This window comes from Monodon monoceros, unplaced genomic scaffold (assembly GCF_005190385.1).
Source record: "Monodon monoceros isolate NGI ecotype Baffin Bay Population unplaced genomic scaffold, NGI_Narwhal_1 Super_Scaffold_3, whole genome shotgun sequence".
Lineage (NCBI taxonomy): Eukaryota > Metazoa > Chordata > Mammalia > Artiodactyla > Monodontidae > Monodon > Monodon monoceros.
Window position 1 is genome coordinate 20,955,644 of NW_021703780.1, and position 24,068 is coordinate 20,979,711.

The 24,068-nt window shown below is 42.0% G+C and overlaps 2 protein-coding genes across 6 annotated transcripts in view; one reads left to right on the forward strand and one right to left on the reverse strand.

Annotated features, from left to right (window-relative positions):
• LOC114907253 (cytidine monophosphate-N-acetylneuraminic acid hydroxylase) overlaps nucleotides 1–24,068 on the reverse strand; it is a 94,676-nt gene that overhangs the window by 69,161 nt on the left and 1,447 nt on the right. The window contains exon 1 of one of the 2 annotated variants that reach the window (XM_029242725.1): nucleotides 7,111–7,393. The exons of the other annotated variant lie outside the window; for it this stretch is intronic. The gene's annotated coding sequence lies outside the window, so the exon portion shown is untranslated. Of the gene's footprint in view, nucleotides 1–7,110; nucleotides 7,394–24,068 lie in introns of those variants that run through there. 2 annotated transcript variants of the gene reach the window in all.
• Nucleotides 1–24,068, forward strand: part of CARMIL1 (capping protein regulator and myosin 1 linker 1) — a 435,866-nt gene that overhangs the window by 30,648 nt on the left and 381,150 nt on the right. The gene's annotated exons all lie outside the window — the stretch shown is intronic.

The window sequence follows — 24,068 nt, forward strand, 5'->3', positions numbered from 1 at the left end:
AAAACGAGAAATTGAGAGACAACAAGTTCTCATGAGGCTGTTTGAATAGGCAAAATTATGGCAAAAGAGCAACAGGCAAATATGAAGAAACATTTGGGAAAAGTAATTCCAATTATACTTTTAGAATAATGGGTTCTAAGCTAAACTATTTAATAAACAGGCACCAGCTTAGACTATTCCCTTAAGATACTACATTGCATCTTTCATTACAAAAGGCCATTAAACACTGAGTGTTACCAGAAAGGACACTGGAAACACAATGAAATTTGTTCATTCAAAAACCACTCAGTTTCCACAGCTAGATATGCTGTGCATTTTTGGTTCCCTACACCATAAGGAAGACATACCAGAGTTGAGAGAGGTCCTGAGAAATGAGATTGAAGTTATAAAGTAGATGGAAGAGCTTTCTACTTAGAACCTAAAATTTAGAACTCTTTTATTCTGAAGAGATGAAGATTTAGGGGAGAGGGGAAGCATAAATGGAGTACAGGTTTATTCATCAAACTTCAAAATATTAGAGAGGAGAGGGCAGCATTTTGAAGTTTGAAATAAAAGATGTAGGCAAATAAAAGAAGATTTTATCCATCAGTCAGAAAATACACAGTAGTTGTTACAGGTAAACTATATAAATGTAGTAACATCTACACTTATTCAAATCTAGAAGGTTGTTGTTTTTTTTTAAGGCTTTAAGAAAGTAAGAACAAGAAAAAAAATAAATCATTTAGGAGGTTGAGGAATCCCAAGAAAGAATATAGACTGACAAGAGAATCTAACTATTACAAATGTATGAAACAACCTAACTGAAGTGGGTAAGGGGAAAAGTGCTGGCCAAGTATCTTTGGAAATGAATGGAGTCTGTAAGATTAGAGGCACAAGGAGCTGCACATAGGAACTACTATATTCTAGTTGATAAAGCTATTTTGCATAGGGGTATGGGTTAGCAATTCTGATACTTCTATACATGTATACTGGAATTGCATAATTAAATACATGGACAACAATGGTGAGAGCCAGCTTTCTCATTGTTGGAGTGGGACTCAATAGATAAGCAAGGGGATGAAGCTAGAATGATCAATGTGATAATGGAGTACTCAGAGATAAATATATAGCCTTGGATGTGAAAGTTAAAAAAGAAAGGCTAGGGCTTCCCTGGTGGCGCAGTGGTTGAGAGTCCGCCTGCCAATGCAGGGGACACGGGTTCGTGCCCCAGTCCGGGAAGATCCCACATGCCGCGGAGCGGCTGGGCCCGTGAGCCATGGCCGCTGAGCCTGCGCGTCCGGAGCCTGTGCTCCGCAACGGGAGAGGCCACAACAGTGAGAGGCCCGCGTACCGCAAAAAAAAAGAAAAGAAAAAGAAAGGCTAAAAAGCAACCATCTCAAGGATGTTAAAGAACAATAAAATAATCCAAAGAAAGAATTATAAAACAGAAACTCTGCATATATTAGACAGTATCAACAAAGGTAGTCCTTTGATAATGGCACCACCAAGAAAGTGAAAGGACAACACACAAACCAAGAAAAAATTACGTATCTGATAAGGATCACATATCAGGAATTTATTTTTTAAAAACTCTTAAAACTCAGTAACAAAATGAATAGCCCAATTAGGAATGGTCAAAGGATTTGAATAGACATTTCTCCAAAGAAGATATATGAATGGTCAGTAACACACATGAATAGAAGCTTCACATCATTAGTCAAGAGGGAAACACAAATCAAAACTACAATGAGCCAACACTTCACATCCATTAGGATGGCTATAATAACAAATACAGGTAGTACTAGTGTTGGTGAGGATGTAGAGAAACAGGATCCAACATCTATTGCTGGTGGGACAACTGAAAACAGTTTGGCATATTCTCAACATGTTAAACATATAGTGTCTATAGGATCCAGCAATTCAACTCCTAGGTCTCTACCCAAAAGAACTGTGGGGCTCCTCTGGTGGCACAGTGGTTAAGAATCTGCCTGCCAATTCAGGGGACCCAGGTTCGAGCCCTGATCCAGGAAGATCCCACAGGCCGTGGAGCAACTAAGCCTGTGCACCACAACTCCTGAGCCTGTGCTCTAGAGTCCGTGAGCCACAACTACCAAAACCTGCGCGCCTAGAGCCCATGCTCCGCAGCAAGAGAAGCCACCGCAATGAGAAGCCCGTGCACCACAACAAAGAGTAAACCCTGCTCGCCGCAACTAGAGAAAGCCCGTGTGCAGCTACGAAAACCCAACGCAGCCAAAAATAAGATAAATAAATTTTAAAAAAAGAAAAGGAGATTGAGAATTAAAAACAAAACAAACTGGAAACATATGTCCACACAAAAACTTGTACATGAACATTCATTTAGCTAATTATTCATAATAGCCAAAAAGTGAAACAACCCAAATGTCCATCAGTCGATTAGTGGGTAAATAAAATGTGTATGTCCACACAATGGAATACATGTACCCTTGAACAGTGTGGGAGCTAGGGATGCTGACCCTCTGAGCAGTTAAAAATCTGCACATAACTTTATAGTTCGCCCTCCACACTTCCTCATCCACAGAGTCAACCAATGCTGGAGAGCATGTAGTACTGTATTTACTTTTTTTTTTTTTTTTTTTTTTTTTTGCCGTACGCGGACCTCTCACTTTTGTGGCCTCTCCCGTTGCGGAGCACAGGCTCCGGACGCGCAGGCTCAGCGGCCATGGCTCACGGGCCCAGCCGCTCCGCGGCACGTGGGATCTTCCCGGACAGGGGCACGAACCCGTGTCCCCTGCATCGGCAGGCGGACTCTCAACCACTGCGCCACCAGGGAAGCCTGTATTTACTGTTTTTAAAAATCTGTGTATAAGTGGACTAGCACAGTTCGAATCTACATTGTTCAAGGATCAGCTGTACTATTTGGCAATAAAAAGGAATGAAGTAGTGATTGATACATACTACAACATAGATGAACCTCAAAAAATCATGCTAAGTGAAAGAAGCCACACAAAAGACCACATATAGTATAATTCCATTGATGTGAACTATCCAGAATAGGCACATCTATAGAGATAGACAGTAGATTGGTAGTTACCAAGGGTGGGAGTAGAGGTGTGTATGGGAATGGGGAGTGACTGATGGTTGGGCATTCTTTTTGGGGAGTGATGGAAAGAGTCTAAAATTAGATTGTGGAAATAGCTGCACGACTCTGCAAATATACTAAAGATCATTGACTGGTACAATTAAATCAGGTCAATTTCATAGTACTAAATCATATATCAATAAAGATATTTTCAAAAAAAGAAAGGGGCACGTGAGAGAATTCTGGGGTGCTGGTATGTAATGTTATTATTTTTGACCTGGGGTAAACTGGTGTTTGTTTTATAAGTGTTAAATTTTATAAACTTTTCTTATGTACATTATATTGCACAATAAAAATAATGGAGAAGCTGATATTTTAAACATGCTCTTTCAAAGCATATGCACACCTCACTTATTCTGATGTATACAGTCGTCCCTCGGTATTTGAGGGGGATTGGTTCCAGAATACAAGCAGATACCAAAATCTGCAGATGCTCAAGTCCCTTATGTAAAATGGCATAGTATTTGCATATAACCTACACACAACCTCCCAGGTACTTTAAACCATCTCTAGATTACTTATAATATCTAATAAAATGTAAATGCTATGTAAATAGTTGATGGGGTAGGGTGGGGGGCAGCAATTTCAAGTTTTGCTTTTTACAACTTTCTGGAAGTTTTTTTTCAAATATGTTTGATCCCAGGTGGTTGAATCCACGGATGTGGAAGGGTAAAGCTTGCCCTCCCAGGAGGGAGCAGCCCACTCCTGCCACCAGCTATAATCAATGCATAAGGTCCTACCATGAACATATTTGGCTCTTTTAAGTCTGCCAAATTGCCTCTGTAAAGTGTCTTCTAGTGGCAAGGCCTTGGGAGTTTTGAGTTATACATTAATGAGAAGTGATTCCTGTACATTATGCATGAGTAATAATGATGATGATAATAATTAGGTTGCACCTGAAGGACAAAGTACTAAAGAAAAAGAGAAAAAGACGTTACTCCACAATTTTCACTGTAAATTTCATATCTTTCTCTCTTATTGACTTTTTACAACTTTTTATTTTGAAATAAAGTTTTGAATGAAAATAAAATAGATCCACAGGAATTTGCAGTGATAGTCGAGTCCCCTGTACCTTAGGGGAACTAGCTTCCCCTAATAGGGACATCTTACATCACTTTATTACTGTATTACAATATCAAACCAGGAAGTTGACAGTGGTACAATACTGTTAACTAGAGTACAAACTTTATTCTGATGTCACCAGTTTGTACGTGCAACCATTTTTGCATATGTGCATGTGTCTGCATAGATAGTTCTATGAAATTTTATTCCATTTATAGATTTGCGTAGCTACCACTAAAATCAAGACATCTAACTCTTCCATCAAGACCAAAGAACTTGCTGGATATAATTTCCAAGGACTGCCCTTTATAGTCATACCCCCACTATCGCCTATCCTCTGGCAACCACTGATTTGTTCTCTACCCTTATAATGTGGTCATTTCACAAATGATATATAAATGGAATCCTACAGCATTAAATTGCCTTTTAAACTGTCCAAATGTCTCCCATTAAAAAAATTACAGGGGCTTCCCTGGTGGCGCAGTGGTTGAGAGCCCGCCTGCCGATGCAGGGGACACGGGTTCGTGCCCCGGTCCGGGAAGATCCCACATGCCGCGGAGCGGCTGGGCCCGTGAGCCATGGCCGCTTAGCCTGCGCGTCCGGAGCCTGTGCTCTGCAATGGGAAAGGCCACAACAGTGAGAGGCCCAAGTACCACAAAAAAAAAAAAAAAAAAATTACAGCTCAGCCTCACATACTCTGCAGCTAGTTCTCTTTCTCCTCTCCTTCACAGTCAGACATACTTTCTGTGGTGGTGGTTTCTACACACCTAATAGCTTATTAGTTTTCACCCTACATTTCTGGCCATTCTTCTGTTTCCATTGTAGACTCATCCTTCTCTACCTGGTCATGAAATGTTGTAGTTCCTCAAGGCTCAGTTCTGTATCCTCTTCATTTGACGTTTTCCCCCCAAGGGATCATCCATACCCATGGCTCCAGAACACAGTAACTCCCATATGAGCAGACCTGAGTCAGGAAGCCCTATGTGGAGAGCTAATTGCCTTTTGTACATGTCCATTAGGATGTCCTAAAGACCCCTGAAACTTAGTGCATCCAAAATCCAATTCAGCACATCTCACCCATCCCCAAACTTTCAAATGTCCACCATGCCACCCCTGTTATCTTTGACCCTTCCCTTTCTCTCACTATCCCATGTTCAATTCAAGTCTGTCAATTTAACTTTTAAGTCTATCTCATAAGCATCCCCTTCTACAACCCCGATCCAAGCTACCATCATCTCCCTTCTGGGCCACTGCCATGGGCCCCTAACTGGTCACCCTGCATTCACTCTCTGCTCTTTCCACTATGGCCAGAATAACATATTTAAAATGGAAATTTCGAAATAAACTCATCCTGCCAATCCTTCTCCCACCTCTTAAAAATGCCTCATATCCTCCCATTGCTCCCAGGAGAAAGAACAAAATTCCTAATACGGCCTAAGAGGTGACGCATAGGGACCCCTAATCACTTCCTCCAGCTCTTTTTTTTTTTTTTTTTTTTTTTTTAGTGGTACGCAGGCCTCTCACTGCTGTGGCCTCTCCCATTGCGGAGCACAGGCTCTGGACGCGCAGGCTCAGCGACCATGGCTCACGGGCCCAGCTGCTCTGCGTCATGTGGGATCTTCCCGGACCGGGGCACGAACCCGCGTCCCCTGCATCGGCAGGCAGACTCTCAACCACTGCGCCACCAAGGAAGCCCCTCCAGCTCTTTTTGAACTATATTCTTTTTTCTATGACACCTGACCTTCTTTCATTTGCTCAAAGTACAGCCCTGTGCCCAGAATATACTTCCTGATGCCTTTGTTCACAGATTTAACTCTCCTTACCCTTTTGATCTCAGTTCAATCATCAACTCCACTGGGAAGTCTTCCCCAACACCCCAAAGAAGGTCAAATCCTACTATTATAAACACTCACAGCACTATGTACCTGTGCTTTCATGTGACTTATCAAACTTTTAATTTCATCTTTAATTATGAGATTAATACCTGTATCTCCTAAAGATAACTAACAGACACACGAAGGAAGGAACCATGGCTGTATGAGTTTGCCTTGTACCCCTTAGAGCCTAGCACACATGAGAATTCCAATGAATATTTGTTGAAAGAATAAATGAACATTGCAATTACTGGCCCACAATGATTCCTACAAAAGCTTTTTTATGAACCTGTAACCTGTTCATATTTTCTTAAGAACTAGCATGTACCCAAATGTGACACTGATATTTTAAAAATTAACTATCCTACAGACAGTGCCCCATTTATGACTAGGTGGCAACCTTAAAGTTTACTTGTATTGCAGTTAGTATTTCCCCATAGAAACAAGTTGTTAATGGCAATTACGTTCTAATCCAGCCTACAAAATCTTATCTATGCCCTGAAGAACTCAGCATTTTCCTGTGAGGGGCTGTAAAACGAACTGCAGCTTTGAGCCATAAATTCAGGGCACATCTCAGTCCAGACCACACTTCAACTCCAAACCCTGAGTCCTCTGGACTCTTTCAGCCCTAAATCTTTAGCACCTCTTTTGGTCCTATGGCTTTCTGAGGCCCAAGCAGAGCAGTAGGTAATGTATTGGCAGAAGGAAAGTTCCAAAAGACAAAATACACTGGCAACCAAAGGAAAAATAAGGGAAATCTACAGAAAAGATGTCACCAGTGACAGGGCTGGGTGAAGAGGACAGGGCTTGGAGAGAGGGGCTCTGGCAAATAGACTATTCAGGGCAAGCAGGGCATGGGGAAGGCAAGCTCGGTACCCAAATAACTGGGTGAGCTGTGAATCAGATGTTTCTGAGACGGTGCATACTATATCCACAAAAATTGTTTTAATACCATGAACTCCACCCCATCCCCCAAGAGCTCTCAGTTCTTGTACCTTTTCACCAGAAGAAGTAAAGACAAACTACCAAAAATATCAATCCTAAATTCAGTAGGAAAACAATTTTCAACTGTACCTTTGTTCCATTCCAGGTAGAAAGGGGCCAAACAGCACAAAAACGCCTCCTTAGAGAAAGTAGAAAGAGTGAGATTGAGATCTTCTTTTAAATGATGTTTAGAATTTCTAGAATGGCTGCAGCTTGGAAATTTCAGTTTGCTTGGTAACAGACTTGATTTGATTTCTTCAGAGAAAACCTTTTCAAAAGCAATTATGAGAGCATAGCAGGCGAGTCAGACTTCTGGTAAAATGCACGGCTCAGTCAGCTGATGTGAATTTCAGTTGTCTTTATATATCTTCGAATGTTTCTGTTACTGTTCAGGCTCCACCCACAGCCTAGCAGCTTTAGGTAAACACCTAATTCCCTGCCAGCACCAGAATATGAAGTGTATGTGTGTTGGGGAGTGGAGGGGAGCGGTGGGGTGGGGGGTGTGTTTGGCAGACCCCTCAGTGGGGTGAAAGAGGAAAACACATTAAGGAAGAATTAATATCCTTCCCCAAGCTTTCTGAACTCTTCTGAAAGTGACTCAGCCTGTCACATACACACAAAATGTTTTTTTTTTTAAATGCAGTAAGAATAATTGCTTTATTAGAAAAAGAAAGGATCTCCGTAGAATATTTCCCATTGGGGTGTGGTTTAGTTCTGGCCTCAGTTTATTTCTGATCCCTACACTCCTCTGTATTTCTGTCTTCCCACCCCTAGAGCCCCAACCAGTGTCAATTCAGGGTCCAGTCCTGGATCTCCCAAGAAGTCTGTGGTCCTGCCTCCTGTTTGACAAATATCCTGTCTTTTGGCTGGTCACCGTTCCAGCTCTAGCAAACAGGTTTTCTATGATTCTTTAAAAAAGTACAATAAAGTGAAGAGCTCTCTGACATTTTGTCTGCCCATCTAGTTTTAAAAACTCATATCAAGTCCTTCCTTCTTCATGAAAATCACCTACTCCATTTCTCACCCATTTTTTCTTCCTCCTGAATTCCTAGATAATTCTGCACCTCACAATTTGCACTTTAGGAAAAAAGTAATACTAAGTTCTCTAAACATTTTATTTGTGTTGGTCTTGTCTATTAGATTATAAGCTTATGGAGTGCAGGGAATGTGTCTTAGGACTTGTATTCACCGTGGTACTTACAATGATGTATAAGCAAACTCAGTGGCAAATTCCCAAAAAGCAGCAAGGGTCAGTTTTAACCACACCAGTTCTAGTTGGAGAAATGTCTCTTAATAGGATAAAGGAAGAAAGGGCTTCTACATAAGGCAATTCTTCTAGTTAACACCTTGTCCTGAAAGTAGTCTTTTTTTTCCCAAATCAAGAAGCTCTCTCAAATCCTTCCTTCTCTTATTCTAGAAGACATCACATGATTTTTTTAAATTGAGGTATAACAAAGTAAGGTGTACTAATCTCACATGTATATAGGTATATATCCATGTAACTACTTCCAAGGTATAGAACATTTCTAGTACTCCAGCTAACTCCACTCCATTCTAGTACTCTAGTACTCCAATCAATACCCACTCAAGGATCCATGCTTGGATTAATCAGAAGTGGCTCCCTGGCCCTTTCTGCCTACTGAGAATACAAGAAGAAGTCAGCGACCTGGAAGGAAGCCCTCACCCAGCCATGCCAGTGCTGTGATCATGGACTTCTGGCCTCTAATACAATAATGATTTGTGGGAGATTGTTTCAAGATGGCGGAGTAGAAGGACGTGCTCTCACTCCCTCTTGTGAGAGCACCAGAATCACAACTAACTGCTAAACAATCATCGACAGGAAGACACTGGAACTCACTAAAAAAGATACCCCACATTCAAAGACAAAGGAGAAGCCACAATGAGACGGTAGGACGGGTGCAATCACAATAAAATCAAATCCCATAACTGCTGGGAGGGTGACTCACAAACTGGAGAACACTTACACCACAGAAGTCCACCCACTGGAGTGAAGGTTCTGAGCCCCACGTCAGGCTTCCGAACCTGGGGGTCGGGCAACAGGAGGAGGAATTACTAGAGAATCAGACTTTGAAGGCTACTGGGATTTGATTGCAGGACTTCGACAGGACTGGGGGAAACAGAGACTCCACTCTTGGAGGGCACACACAAAGTAGTGTGCACATCGGGACCCAGGGGAAGGAGCAGTGACCCCATAGGAGACTGAACCAGACCTACCTAATGGTGTTGGAGGGTCTCCTGCAGAGGTGGGTAGTGGTTCTGTCTCACCGTGAGGACAAGGACACTGGCAGCAGACGTTCTGGGAAGTACCCCTTGGCATGAGCCCTCCCAGAGTCTGCCATTAGCCCCACCAAAGAGTCCGGGTAGGCTCCAGTATTGGGTCACCTCAGGCCAAACAACCAACAGGGAGGAAACCCAGCCCCACCCATCAGCAGACAAGCGGATTAAAGTTTTACTGAGCTCTGCCCACCAGAGCAACAGCCAGTTCTACCCACCACCAGTCCCTCCCATCAGGAAACTTGCACCAGCCTCTTAGATAGCCTCATCCACCACAGGGCAGACAGCAGAAGCAAGAAGAACTAAAATCCTGCAGCCTGTGGAACAAAAACCACATTCACAGAAAGACAGACAAGATGAAAAGGCAGAGGGCCATGTACCAGATGAAGGAACAAGATAAGACCCCAGAAAAACAACTAAATGAAGTAGAGATAGGCAACCTTCCAGAAAAATAATTCAGAATAATGATAGTGAAGATGATCCAGGACTTTGGAAAAAGAATGGAGGTAAAGATCAAGAAGATGCAAGAAATGTTTAACAAAGACCTAGAAGAATTAAAGAACAAACAAACAGAGATGAACAATACAATAACTGAAATGAAAACTACACTAGAAGGAATCAAAAGCAGAATAACTGAGGCAGAAGAACGGATAAGTGACCTGGAAGACAGAATGGTGGAATTCACTGCTGTGGAACAGAATAAAGAAAAAAGAATGAAAAGAAATGAAGACAGCCTAAGAGACCTCTGGGACAACATTAAATGCAAAAACATTCGCATTTTAGGGGTCCCAGAAGGAGAAGAGAGAGAGAAAGGACCTGAGAAAATATTTGAAGAGATTATAGTCAAAAACTTCCCTAACATGGGAAAGAAAAGTCACCCAAGTCCAGGAAGTGCAGAGAGTCCCATACAGGATAAATCCAAGGAGAAACACACCAAGACACATAGTAATCAAACTGGCAAAAATTAAAGACAAAGAAAAATTACTGAAAGCAGCAAGGGATAAATGACAAATAACATACAAGGGAACTCCCATAAGGTTAACAGCTGATTTCTCAGCAGAAACTCTACAAGCCAGAAGGGAGTGGAATGCTATATTTAAAGTGATGAAAGGGAAGAACCTACAACCAAGATTACTCTACCTGGCAAGGATCTCATTCAGATTCGATGGAGAAATCAAAAGCTTTACAGATGAGCAAAAGCTGAGAGAATTCAGCACCACCAAACCAGCTCTACAACAAATGCTAAAGGAACTTCTCTAAGTGGAAAACACAAGAGAAGAAAAGGACCTACAAAAACAAACCCAAAACAATTAAGAAAATAGTAATAGGAACATAAATATCGATAATTACCTTAAATGTGAATGGATTAAATGTTCCAACCAAAAGACACAGGCTTGCTGAATGGATACAAACACAAGACCCATACATATGCTGTCTACAAGAGACCCACTTCAGACCTAGGGACACATACAGACTGAAAGTGAGGGGATGGAAAAAGATATTCCATGCAAATGGAAATCAAAAGAAAGGTGGAGTAGCAATACTCATATTAGATAAAATAGACTTTAAAATAAAGAATGTTACAAAAGACAAGGAAGGACACTACATAATGATCAAGAGATCAATCCAAGAAGATATAACAATTATAAATATATATGCACCCAACATAGGAGCACCTCAATACATAAGGCAACTGCTAACAGCTATAAAAGAGGAAATCAACAGTAACACAATAATAGTGGGGGACTTTAACACCTCACTTACACCAATGGACAGATCATCCAAACAGAAAATTAATAAGGAAACACAATCTTTAAATGACACAATGGACCAGATAGATTTAATTGATATTTATAGGACATTCCTTCCAAAAACAGCAGATTACACTTTCTTCTCAAGTGCGCATGGAACATTCTCCAGGATCACATCTTGGGTCACAAATCAAGCCTCAGTAAATTTAAGAAAATTGAAATCATATCAAGCATCTTTTCTGACCACAACACTATGAGATTAGAAATCAATTACAGGGAGAAAAACGTAAAAAAACACAAACACATGGAAGCTAAACAATACGTTACTAAATAACCGAGAGATCACTGAAGAAATCAAAGAGGAAATCAAAAAATACCTGGAGACAAATGACAATGAAAACACGATGATCCAAAACTTATGGGATGCAGCAAAAGCAGTTCTAAAAGGGAAGTTTATAGCTATACAAGCCTACCTCAAGAAACAACAAACATCTCAAATAAACAATCTAACCTTTACCTAAAGGAACTAGAGAAAGAACAAACAAAACCCAAAGTTAGTAGAAGGAAAGAAATAAAGATCAGAGAAGAAATAAATGAAATAGAAACGAAGACAATAGCAAAGATCAATAAAACTAAAAGCTGGTTCTTTGAGAAGATAAACAAAATTGATAAACCATTAGCCAGACTCATCAAGAAAAAGAGGGAGAGGACTCATATCAATAAAATTAGAAATGAAAAAGGAGAAGTTACAACAGACACCACAGAAATACAAAGCATCCTAAGAGACTACTACAAGCAACTCTATGCCAATAAAATGGACAACCTGGAAGAAATGGACAAATTCTTAGAAAGGTATAACCTTCCAAGACTGAACCAGGAAGAAATAGAAAATATGAACAGACCAATCACAAGTAATGAAATTGAAACTGTGATTAAAAATCTTCCAACAGGGTTTCCCTGGTGGCGCAGTGGTTGAGAGTCCGCCTGCCGATGCAGGGGACACGGGTTCATGCCCTGGTCCAGGAAGATCCCACATGCCGAGGAGCAGCAGCGGCCCGTGGCCGCTGAGCCTGTGCGTCCGGAGCCTGTGCTCCACAACGGGAGAGGCCACAACAGTGAGAGGCCTGCGTACCACAAAACAAAACAAAACAAAACAAAAAACCCATTCAAACAGTAATCACTCTTCTAACCTCTATCACCATAGGTTAGTTATGCCTACTCTTGCCTTTCATATAAATGGAATCATACAGTAATATATCTGGCTTTTTCTCCCACCGTTATGACTGTAGGATTTATCTACATTGTTACACATAGCAGTGGTGTGTTCCTTTTCATTACTGTATAATATTCCATTGCATAAATACACTACATATTCTTTATGCTACTATTGTTAGATATTTGGATTGTTCCCTGTTTTGTCTATTTGACTAAATATGCTATAAACATTCCTGTGCATAACTTTTAGTGGACATAAGCCCTCATGTCTGGAGTGGCATTTCTGGGTCAAATGGTACATAAACATTAAACTGTGGTAGATACTGTCAACCAATTTTCCAACAAGGCTGTGCCAATTTATACTTCCAGTAGCAAATGCAAGAGTTCCTGTTGCACTATCACAGCTTTTTGCATCAGACATTTTTGCGTGTTTTTTAGTGTGCGATTAGTCAACTGGACATTGCCAGTTGCATTCAAAGCAACTATGAACTTTTGTGATGGGTTTATCAGTCCTAACGCAAGCATATGGACAACCCAACAGATGCATCAGAAAAATGAATCTAAATCAGGTAAACACAGGAGGATAGACAGTAAGGAGTCTGTTATTTACTCCTGGCTAACAGTGATTCAAATATCTGAGAGAGAAGCCATAGTTAGTTCAGGTTAGAACAGACCCCTCTAGTGTCCATGTTTTATTGCTGGAGGTAGTATGGTTGTATATTTATTACATGGTTAATAAATCCTATATAAGCCTCATTTAGGTAAAGGAAGCAGGAAACCACCAGAAGTAACTGAACCATGACATGCACAACTCCCGAAGAAACCCACAGCAATTGCCAAGAGGAACCTAGACCCCTGTTTAGAAATAAGAGAAATCCAGGATGGGTGGAGAAAAATTAGCTATCAGAAAAAATAACAAGTTGAACAATCAGAGCAAAGATATCTCTTGCCAAGATGGGTTTAGTAAAAGAAACAATAGGGCTTCCTGGGCTTGCCTCGTGGCGCAGTGGTTGAGAGTCCGCCTGCCAATGCAGGGGACACGGGTGCGTGCCCCGGTCTGGGAGGATCCCACATGCCGCGGAGCGGCGGAGCGGCTGGGCCCGTGAGCCATGGCCGCTGAGCCTGCACATCCAGAGCCTGTGCTCCGCAACAGGAGAGGCCACAACAGTGAGAGGCCCGCGTATCGAAAAAAAAAAAAAAAAAAAAAAAAAATTGTCATTTTAACAGCAGGAACCCAAATTCAATCCACTGAATTCTCTTGAGGAGAGAAGAGGTTTCTTTCTGACTTATTTGAGTATTGACAGAGAAACAAAGGAAACTTTAGAATGCAACGAAATTCTGGAATTGGCACAAAGAGATGGAAGTGGGAGGTAAGAAGAGAGGCAGGCCTGTGAGGGTCATCAGGAGGACGTGACTACCGGTTGACCCCTGAGCTGGATCTGGGCAATGGGAAGCTCATCGCTCCTTCCCCATCCTTGGAATGTATGTTTGCCCACCTTTCCCACAGTGGGAGCTGTTCCAAGGTCGTAGCCTTGAGAGAGTAGGGTGTTGAGACCATCTGGACTGAATACATGACTGAACCCAGTTAAGGCTTGTACTGATACATACACTTTAAGATCCTGGTGGGGGGGTTCGGAGACCTACTCTTGCAGTCGCCCAAGACAAGCCTCATAGATAAGTTTCCTTGCTTATTAAACCTGCCACCTACCAATCTGAGCGGTCTGCCTTTCTTTGGTCTACCCCTGCCCTCCTTGTATGGGACCAGTGTGTGAACCAATAGCCTCTCAACAGGACAGGAGAGGGGTCCTACTGAGAAAGGTGAGAAATCCCTGGTGATGGGGTGGCCAAAGGACTTTTAAGAACAGTATGTGCTCTCTGGAGGGCTGTGATATCACCACTTCCTTACGACTTCACCTTACACAAGGTGAATGTCATTTGGGAAATACAAGGGAGACAGATGTGCTCAGGCCAGGATGGGCTATAAGAAGGAGTGAGATCAGGAGATCATTGGTCAAAGAAAACTGGACCCAGAGGGGACCCTAAGTACAAAACCCCTCAGAATTAAAATGGAAAAACCCTAGGGGAGGCATTACATTTCTCATCACATATGATATTGGGAATTAGACATTTTAATTTAAATCTCAAAGGACAGGGTAGCCTTCAGGAAGATGTTGTGTAAATGAAACAGGAGCCATGAAAAGTGGCAACAAGAGAACAAAAAGTTAAAAAAATAAATAAAACCAAGAGTGCCCAAACAAAACAGAAGCAGTAGAGGCCTTAAGTAGCAGAATAATATGTCAAAAACAAAATCTAGAATCTGTGACACAGAAAATCAATTTAAGGAACCTAAAACAACAGCAACAGAAAAAAAGAGTGAAAGAAAGAGAACAAGGAAGTGAGAGAGTATAATTATGAAAAACAAAATAGCAGGAAGAAAAACATATGATAACTAACTTCTGTATAACAGGAATTCCAGAAGGAGAAAAGATAATAAATGAAGAAGGAATGATCAAGGAAATAATAGAACTTTTCCTGAGCTAAAGAAAAAGTTGATTTCATATTTAAAGGATCTAATGATTGTAGGGCAGAAATACTGAAAAAAAGGCCTCCTATAGATCAGTCCCCGGTCCCCAACCTTTTTGGCACCAGGGACTGGTTTCGTGGAAGACAATTTTTCCAAGGACCAGGGGCAGGGGGGATGATTTGGGGATGATTCAAGCACATTGCATTTGTTGTGCACTTTATTTCTATTATTATTACATTGTAATATATAATGAAATAATTACAAAACTCACCATAATACAGAATCAGTGGCAGCCCTGAGCTTGTTTTCCTGCAACTAGATGGTCCCATCTGGGGGTGATGGGAGACAGTGACACCTGAGGTGTGTTGCTTAGGTCCAGTCTACTCCGTAATCTCATTTTGGTTGCTGTCACTGCAGAAAACCCTGCTTCACAAAGATGAGATGTTGGAAATGGAAGCAGGCTTTTCAGTGCTTCTGTGGCAATCTCAGGATATTCCACCCTGACTGTAATCCAGAACGTATGGAGATTTGAAGTTGTCTCAAACATACTTTTAAGGCCACTGTCATTTGTGATCTCAAGCAGTTGATCCTCTTCTGGCACAGACAAAATCGATTCACCTGGCTTATTCACAGATGGGTCTTTTGTGGTTGGGAAGTAATGCTCGAACTCTTCTGAAAGCTGAGATAGGCAATCATGCACCATCTGGGAGAAAGAAGGCCGTGTCTCAGTCTCTTTCAAAATCTCTGCTAATGTTTGAAACATGTTAAAAATCCCAATGTTCACTCATCACCCCCATAATCCCAGTTTGGCTTTGAATGCAGCCACTTTATCTGCCGACTTGAACACAGTTGTCGTTCTCCCCCAAAGTGACAGATTGAGTTCGTTGAACAGGTTGAATATGTCACACCAGTAAGCAAGTTTTGCGACCCATTCTGTGTCACTGAAATGTGCTGCCAGTGGTGCCTGTTTTTCTGAAAGAAATCTCTGGAGCGGCTCTCAAAAACTCTGGCCAGAGATCTCCCTTAGAAAGCCATCTCACTTCTGTGTATAAGAGAAGACGTGTGTGCTCTGCGTCCATCTCCTCACAGAGCTGCACGAACAGACGTGAGTTAAGGGCATGTCCTTTAATGTGGTTGATAATTTTAATCACATCCTGCAAAACGTTGTTAAGTTCAGGTGACATTTTTCGGCTAGCCAGCATTTCTCTATGGATGACACAGTGCATAGACTCACATTCAGAAGTGACCTCTTTGACCCGAGTAGTGAAACAAGAAAGCCGTCCAGTCATGGCAGCCGCTCTGTCCATGCATATACAGACAGAAAATGACCAGTTCAATTTTCCTGATACGTAATCATTCAAAAACTTGAATAGTTCTGCAGCTGTGGTGTTGGTTGGCAGCAAAAGTGCACATAACATATCCTCAAGCACATCCTCCTGAAAAATATATCACACAGCAAGCATTGTTGGACTTCCCTGGTGGAGCAGTGGTTAAGAATCAGCCTGCCAATGCAGGGGACACGGGTTCGAGCCCTGGTCCAGGAAGATCCCACATGCCACAGAGCAGCTAAGCCCGTGTGCCACAACTACTGAGCCTGTGCTCTAGAGCCCATGAGCCACAACTACTGAGCCCACGTGCCACAACTACTGAAGCCCGCGCACTGCAATGAAGAGTAGCCCCCACTCGCCACAACTAGAGAAAGCCCGCGTGCAGCAACGAAGACCCAAAGCATCCAAGAATAAATAAAACAAAATAAATAAATTTATATATCAAAAAACAAGCATTGTTGCCTTGTTGTTAACATCGGTAGGCTCGTCAACCTGGATTGCGTACCACGGTGGCTCATTAATTCTCACTAACAGTTGTGCCTCAATATCCTCTGCTATTTCATCAGTTCGTCTAGTTATGGTGCTAGCCGATAGAGGAACACGTGCCACCTTCTGAACTGCAGCCTCTCCTAAAAGTTCATGACAAATGTCCTTAGCAGCAGGCAGGATCAAGTCTTCACCAATAGTAAAGGGCTTCTTAGCTTTAGCAATGCCATTAGCCACTAAGTATGATGCTCTCAGTGCAAACACATTTGATGAAGTGGTAGCCTTCAATAATTGCTTCTGTTCTTCGTGTTCATGTTTTTTCCTTTTGAAAAACTCCAAAGGCTTGCCTTTTAATGCAGGGTGCTTGGTCTCCATATGGCGAAGCAGTTTTGAAGGTTTCATGGCTTCATTGTGTAGCCGGTCGCTACATGTTATACAAAGCGGGATTGGAGAATGTGATCACCTGTTGCAATGAACCTGTAATTTAAGTAGGACTCTTGGTATTTTCTTTTAAATGCAGCTTTCTTTTTGTGGGCAGTCTTAGAGTTTTCTGCTGTCTCATATTGGGTCTTTCCCCCTTTTCAAAGAAGCTCTCCAGCGACGTTTGTTTTTTACTCATTTTGGCTAGGGTTAGCTTGTGGGCTTACCAAAACTGTGACTGAGACAAGTGCACAGTGCGGGAAAGAGACGCGGACGGAAGTGGTAAATAAAATAATGGGTGGGCCATGCGCAAACTAAAATAAGTGTCGGATTCTGACTTACAGCCTGCCACCAGATGCAGCTGTACAACTGAAGTACGTCAACTCAGTTGCCACTATAACGCCTGCCACCAGATGCAGCTTAATTGCTACTTGCTACTCACTGGTAGGGTTTTGATGTGAGTCTGCAAGCAATTGATTTATTATGGTGTCTGTGCAGTCAAACCTCTCTGCTAATGATAATCTGTATTTGCAGCCGCTCCCCAGCGCCGGCATCACTGCCTGAGCTCCACCTCAGGTCACCAGGCATTAGATTCTCATGAGGAGCACGCAACCTAGATCCCTCCCATGTGCAGTTCACAGTAGGGTTCGCGCTCCTATGAGAATCTAATGCCGCTGCTGATCTGACAGGAGGCGGAGCTCAGGCTGTAATGAGAGCAATGGGGAGCAGCTGTAAATACAGACGAAGCTCTGCTCACTCGCCCACCGCTCACCTCTTGCTGTGTGGCCCAGTTCCTAACAGGCCAGGGGCCAGGACCGGTCTGTGGCCTGGGGGTTGGGGACCCCTGCTATAGATAATCTGATGAAATTTACAAATGACAAAAAAAAAAAACTACAAGAAATCCTACAAGCTTCCAGACCATGCCCCTACCCTACCCTACTCCCTCCACCAAAAGACTCGCCTGACTCAAGCACCAGACAAGGGAAAAGAAACCTGCTGACATCCTCTCATTTGTAAACTGAATGCCAGAGAACCACATGGAAGGATATTTATGCAATTTTGAGGGAGAAGTCTACAGCCTATCTGTAATTCAAGCAAGGCTATAAAATAAAGACCTTTTCAGACGTACAAGGACTCAGAATATACACTTTTCAACTGTGCCCTAGAAAATCAGTTCCACAGTATCCTAATCGTTGCAGCCTCAAACTCCTCTGTAACAGAACACTCCATCCCTTCCAAAGAAGCCCTCCCGCCTTCTCTAGTAGATTTGTAATGTCCCCACGCTCACCCACACAATACCCTTGGTCTCTAGGCCTCAAATCATTGTCCTAATAAAAACCTCCGATGATATCTTTTAGCAACTATCCTCTCTATTTTCCCCCCATCTACCAAGTTTCTTGCTTCCCTTCTTCCTCCTCTCAGTTCCCTAACTTTATCCCTCCCCCATGCCATCTGGCTTCTCCCACCAATTCACCAGGACAGATGCCACCAGTAGCCTCCACACTGTGAAGGGTGATGAGCATTTGTCAGACCTTCATTAGTACCTTGACCTCATTGTTACACTCAGTGCTGCTACCTACCTTTCTTGAAACTTTCCTACTCTCTAGAAATCTGAGAAGTAAATATATTCTCTCCTGGGTCTCCATAGCTCTGTTTCTGTTTTGTTCTACCTCTGTTTGTTTTGTTTTTCTCCTTCTTTTCTGCCTGACCTTAAATGTCCCTGTTTCCCAGGCTCCCTTGCTTCACTGATCTTATTACAGAGACTGTCTGCCTCACTCATTTGTCTCCAGGGAGCAAAACCTCCTCAAGTGAAAAGAGAGATCTGCTGGGAGGATCCAGCAAATCTCAAAGAACTCTTCCTCTCATGTCAGGATAGGGCAAAACACGTATCCCCCTTCTCTTTGTGTTTCCATGGCCTATGGGAGAAAGGGAAAAGACCGATCTGGATGACTAGACACTAGCATTTACAGGCTCAAGTTCAAGAGTGGGCAGGACCACTAAGGAATGGGCCCAGTGAAGGGGGGAGGCCTGGGGTTCTCTTTTAGGCTACTGGTTGGACTCAGAATCCCCTCTGCAAGCCCAGTCATATCTCCGCAGGCACATAGGAACATGCAAGTCCCCCAAGGGAAATCCAGGATGGAAGATTGAGGACCCCACGTAAACCTCTGTCCTCAGCCATGTTCTGTAATCTGGCTTTTATCAAAGAAGTCTGAACTGGGATTTATAGGGTACTGTTCTGAGTAATAAAATCATTCTTTCTGCCCATTTGCAAGTGGGTCTTTATGTGTATGCCCCATTTGCTAGAACTTAGGGAACTCTCTCCCTGAAGAGTATTAGAGGAACTTGAATTCATTCTAAGACTGTGAGCATTGTAGATTGTGAACTCTGAAAGACAAGCAGTATCTCCTTCTTATTGCGTATATCTGGCAAGAAGAGCCTAGGCCAGAAGCACACAGTAAATGTTAAATAAATATTGGTTCAACAGAGATCCTCAGCATATTCCCTTCTTAGAAGTATTAACTAGTTTACTTCTGTAACCAAATCCATATGTCCTTTTCATCCTGCTAACATTTTCCCTTCCTACAAATACTGAAAGGCCACTTCCATCTCCTTTTCTCATTCCTGGGAGAATCTGACATGAATATCAAACATTTTTGAAGGATTTTGAAATTTCAGGAGAACAAATAAATATGCGATAACATTTGCTAATCAATGTTAATGGCATCCTCTGCCAGTACAGAGGAAACATTCTAATGTAATTGTTTCACTTGAATTAGTTTAACTTCCCTATTTGTACAACATTAGGATAAACTGGATGGAGAAACATTAGAGGTCAGCTCTTTGTTGCTGTGTTCATGGCCTGAGTGCACAGCTGCACCCTAGCTGATGAAAATGGGACTCCAAAGGATCAAGCACTGTTTCTTTTCCTGTGGAGTGCTGTTGGATTGTTCATCTTCTTTACTGGACCAGGGAGACAGCCAAGAGGGAGGGAGTTCGTTTTTTAGTTATTCTTGACCTATACGTTATAGGTTGCTCTTTATCTCCACTTGATTAATTTCAGCTGAGGCCTTCTCATCAGGTATAAACCCAAGTTAATTAGCCTCACACCTGGCCAGACAGCTCTGCCATTCCACAGCTCTTGGTCACTTTTTAAATCTATTCCAGAAGCCCACTCTCAAGTTGATCCCCAGTCCTCTAAGCGTCAAGGCATTTAATCTATATCCTTAAGGGAAAACATCTGTGGTCTTCCTACCACAAATGACCCACAGTTCAGCTAAACACTTACAGGGCACCTTTGGGTGGTGAGCCTTAAACTGAGTGCTGGAGATATAAAATCAAAGAAGGTACACTCCCTAGTTGTCAGAAGTTCACAGGAGACAGACATCTAGTCGGAAAATGTCAGCAAAACGTGACAAATGACCAATTCCTCCACCTTGGTTCCAGAATTCATCCTCCAATCCATAGTCTCAGGAAACTTTGGCTTTGTCCCTTTCTCTCCTAATTCTTCCACTCTCCCCACTACCTGCTACTTCATTTTAGCATTTATATATATGGAAGCCTCTCCTAGTTTGAAAACTGTAATTCTTAACTCACCAGTATCTCCCAGCAATGATTCTTCCTCTTCACTTTCATAGTCAAAGCAGTGAAAAGTAGTCGTCACTCACTGTTTGTCTCTCTTCCTCCTTTCTCCTTCCTTTCCATTGACCCCTCAAGCCACCCCATATGAATTCTACCCCCTTCATTCCACCAGAAGTATTCTCCCTAAGGCAGCGATATCTTCCACATCATGAAATCTCAACAATATTTTTCAGTCATCCCGTTACTGGACAGCTCAGCTCCAGTTGGCAGCATTCTTCTTTTTGAGACACCCTCTCATTTTGGTCTTCACAGAACCATTCCTGTCCTCCCTTCCTCCCCCAACTTCTTCACAACACCAAACCCTGTCGCCTCCAAGTGAACAGAGTGCCCTGGTCCTAGCCCATATCATTCTCATCCAGCCGCAGCAGGAACATCCTAACTAAGTTCCGGCCTCTTCTCCTGCCAACCCGCCTCCAACCCACTTGCTACATTACAGCCAGATGAGCTTTGTAAATGTCAGATTTAATCCTGTCTCTTTTCTGCCTTAAACTCTCTATGATTTCCACCTTCCTTGAGGATAAAGTTCAAAATCCTTAGTATGGCTTATAACACGCATCCTGGTCAGACTTGTGTCTGCCTCTCCAGCCTTTTTTCCTACCATTCTCTTCTTCCCTCTCCCCACTATGGCCAGTGTGACCTTATCGGTTTTCAAATGTTCCATGGACTTTTTCATTTCAACTGTTCCTTCTGCTTGAATGTCCTTCCTCCCCATCTTTGCCTGACTAACTCCAACTCACTACTCAGATTTCCACTTAAATGCCACTTCATCTAGAAATTTCTTATAGCACAATTTCAGTTAAATGCCCATATAAGATCCTATAGCATTCAGAACTTTGCATTTCTCTTTCTTAATATCCAGCATGCCTATTATTACTTATTCAATGTCTGTCTTCATCCCTAGACATTAAGCTAAATGAAAGCAGGGGTCATGCTTGCCTTGTTCATTGCTGTATCCCCAACACCTAGCATGGTGCATATTTTTGAATGAATGAATGGATACACTGAATGCTGTTAAAAATAACAAAGAGGGACACCTAAGCCTGTCCTCAGAGGGAAAGGAGGGCCAAGCTGCTTCTAAACCTATACTACTATAATTTCTAGGGGAAATTCAATCAAAACCAATGCAAGAGTTTATAGAAAGAGCTGGATGTTTGTAAAGGGTGAGAATATTTGTGGAAATCAGCTAAGGAGACAATGGGTTTTAAGAGAACCATTGTTATTCTGAAGTTTTATAATATAAAATACAACAGAATCTACCGTGTGACAATATCCAATACCTCTGGCCAGTAGTATGGTTCATATCCTGAGGCCATATTTGTTATATTAGATAAACTCAGGGTGCATATCTTGAGCTAAGTAGATGTGTGGCGGCATAAACACAAACAAGAGTTTCTGGGATGAGACATTTGGCGTTAGCTCATTCCATAAGTCAACAAAGCCTGGACCTAGAATCAAGGCTTTATACAAAAATTTGATCTAGAGAAAAAGAAATCCACAAGAAATTGAAAAATCATAGATGTTTAGGGTTGAAAGAAACCTTACATTATCCAGTTGAACCTGCCTGCTCTTCTCCCTGCCACTGTTGGATGAGGTTAAGTCACTTTCCTAAAGTTTTGTGCCCAGTTAGTGGCAAATTTGGTACTAGAAACCCAGTTTCTGTATCAATGAAACTGAATTCTTTCTGATCCTTGACTCTAATAAACTCTAATTTCATGGAATTTATAAGCTTTCTCCAAATTTATCCTGAAAAAGGTTTTCTGGAAATCCTTGCCTTCCTCTAATCTGATCCTGGTTCACCAAACAGCATACCCTGCATAGAGAGACCCTTTAGGTGCTGCTAAATAACACCTTCCCCTCACCACCCACACTTCTGAAAGGCTCAGGAGGTGATAATAGTAGTAACTGAAGGACTCTGAGGAACTCCTTGACATCATGCCATAAAGGAGAACTCAAGGAGTAAGTCCTCTCTGGCGGCGTTGTACGACATTGTTCTCATCTGTCCTTTCTGAGTTCTGGGACAATCAGTCTCCTTGCTGTCATAGACTATTTGGAAAACTTCTCGTGTTTTAAAAACTTATTCGAGATGATCTAGCAACTCCACTCATAGGTATGTATCCAAAAGAATTTAAAGCAGGGGCTCAAACAGATACTTGTATACCAATGTTCTTAGCAGCATTATCCACAACAGCCAGAAGGTGGAAACTACCCAAGAGTCCATCCATAGACGAGTTGATAAACAGAATGTGATATATACACAATGGAATATTATTCAGACACTAAAAAAGGAACGAAATTCTGATACCTGCTACCACATGAATACAACTTGCAAACATTATGCTAAGTGAATGTCAGACACAAAAGGACACATATTGTACAATTTCATTTAGATGCAATACTAATGCATCTAGAGTTAGAACAGAGTTACCAAGGGCAGGAGGGAGGGAGTTATTTCTTAATGGGTACATAGTTTCTGTTTGAGATGGTGAAAAAGGTATTGCTTAATGAATACATAGCTTCTGTTTGGGCTGATGAAAATGTTCTGGAATAGTGGTGATTGTTTCACAACTTTGTAAATGTACTTAATGCCACTGAGTGTACACTTAAAAATGGTTAAGATTGTGAATTTTATGTTTTATATATATTTTACTACAATGCAAAAAAAATTACTCAGCAGCTCTCGGTTCCAGCCAAGATGGAATCCTAAAATTCCATCCAAAGGAAGGTACAAAAAGAGAAACCAAGGAACAAGAAACAGAGGAAACAAACAAAACAAAAAATAAAATGCAAGATATAAGCTCTAACATATCAACAATTACCTTAGGGACTTCCCTGGCAATCCAGTGTTTGAGACTCCGTGCTTCCACTGAGGGGGGCACGGGTTAGATCCCTGGTTGGGGAACTAAGATCCCACATGCCATGCGGGCGGTGTGGCCAAAACAAACAAAAAAACAAACAACAAACAAAAAATTACCTTAAATATAAGTAGTCTAAATACAGTAATTACAAGACAGAAATTTGCAAAGAGAATGAAAAACCATGAACCAACAATATGCTGTCTGTAAGAAATTCGTTTCAGATACAACACAGAAAGATAGAAAGTAAAAGGATAGGAAAAGATATACTATACGTTAAACAAAAAGAGCAAGATTTGACTATATTAATGTTGATGGAATCAATAATCATTAATTTTGAGCCACACTTTAAATATTCAACTTGTGAGAAAAAAGTTGAAACTTAAGGCTAGGGCTTCCCTGGTGGCACAGTGGTTGAGAGTCTGCCTGCCAATGCAGGGGACACGGGTTCGTGCCCCGGTCCGGGAAGATCCCACATGCCGCGGAGTGGCTGGGCCTGTGAGCCATGGCCGCTGAGCCCGCGCGTCCAGAGCCTGTG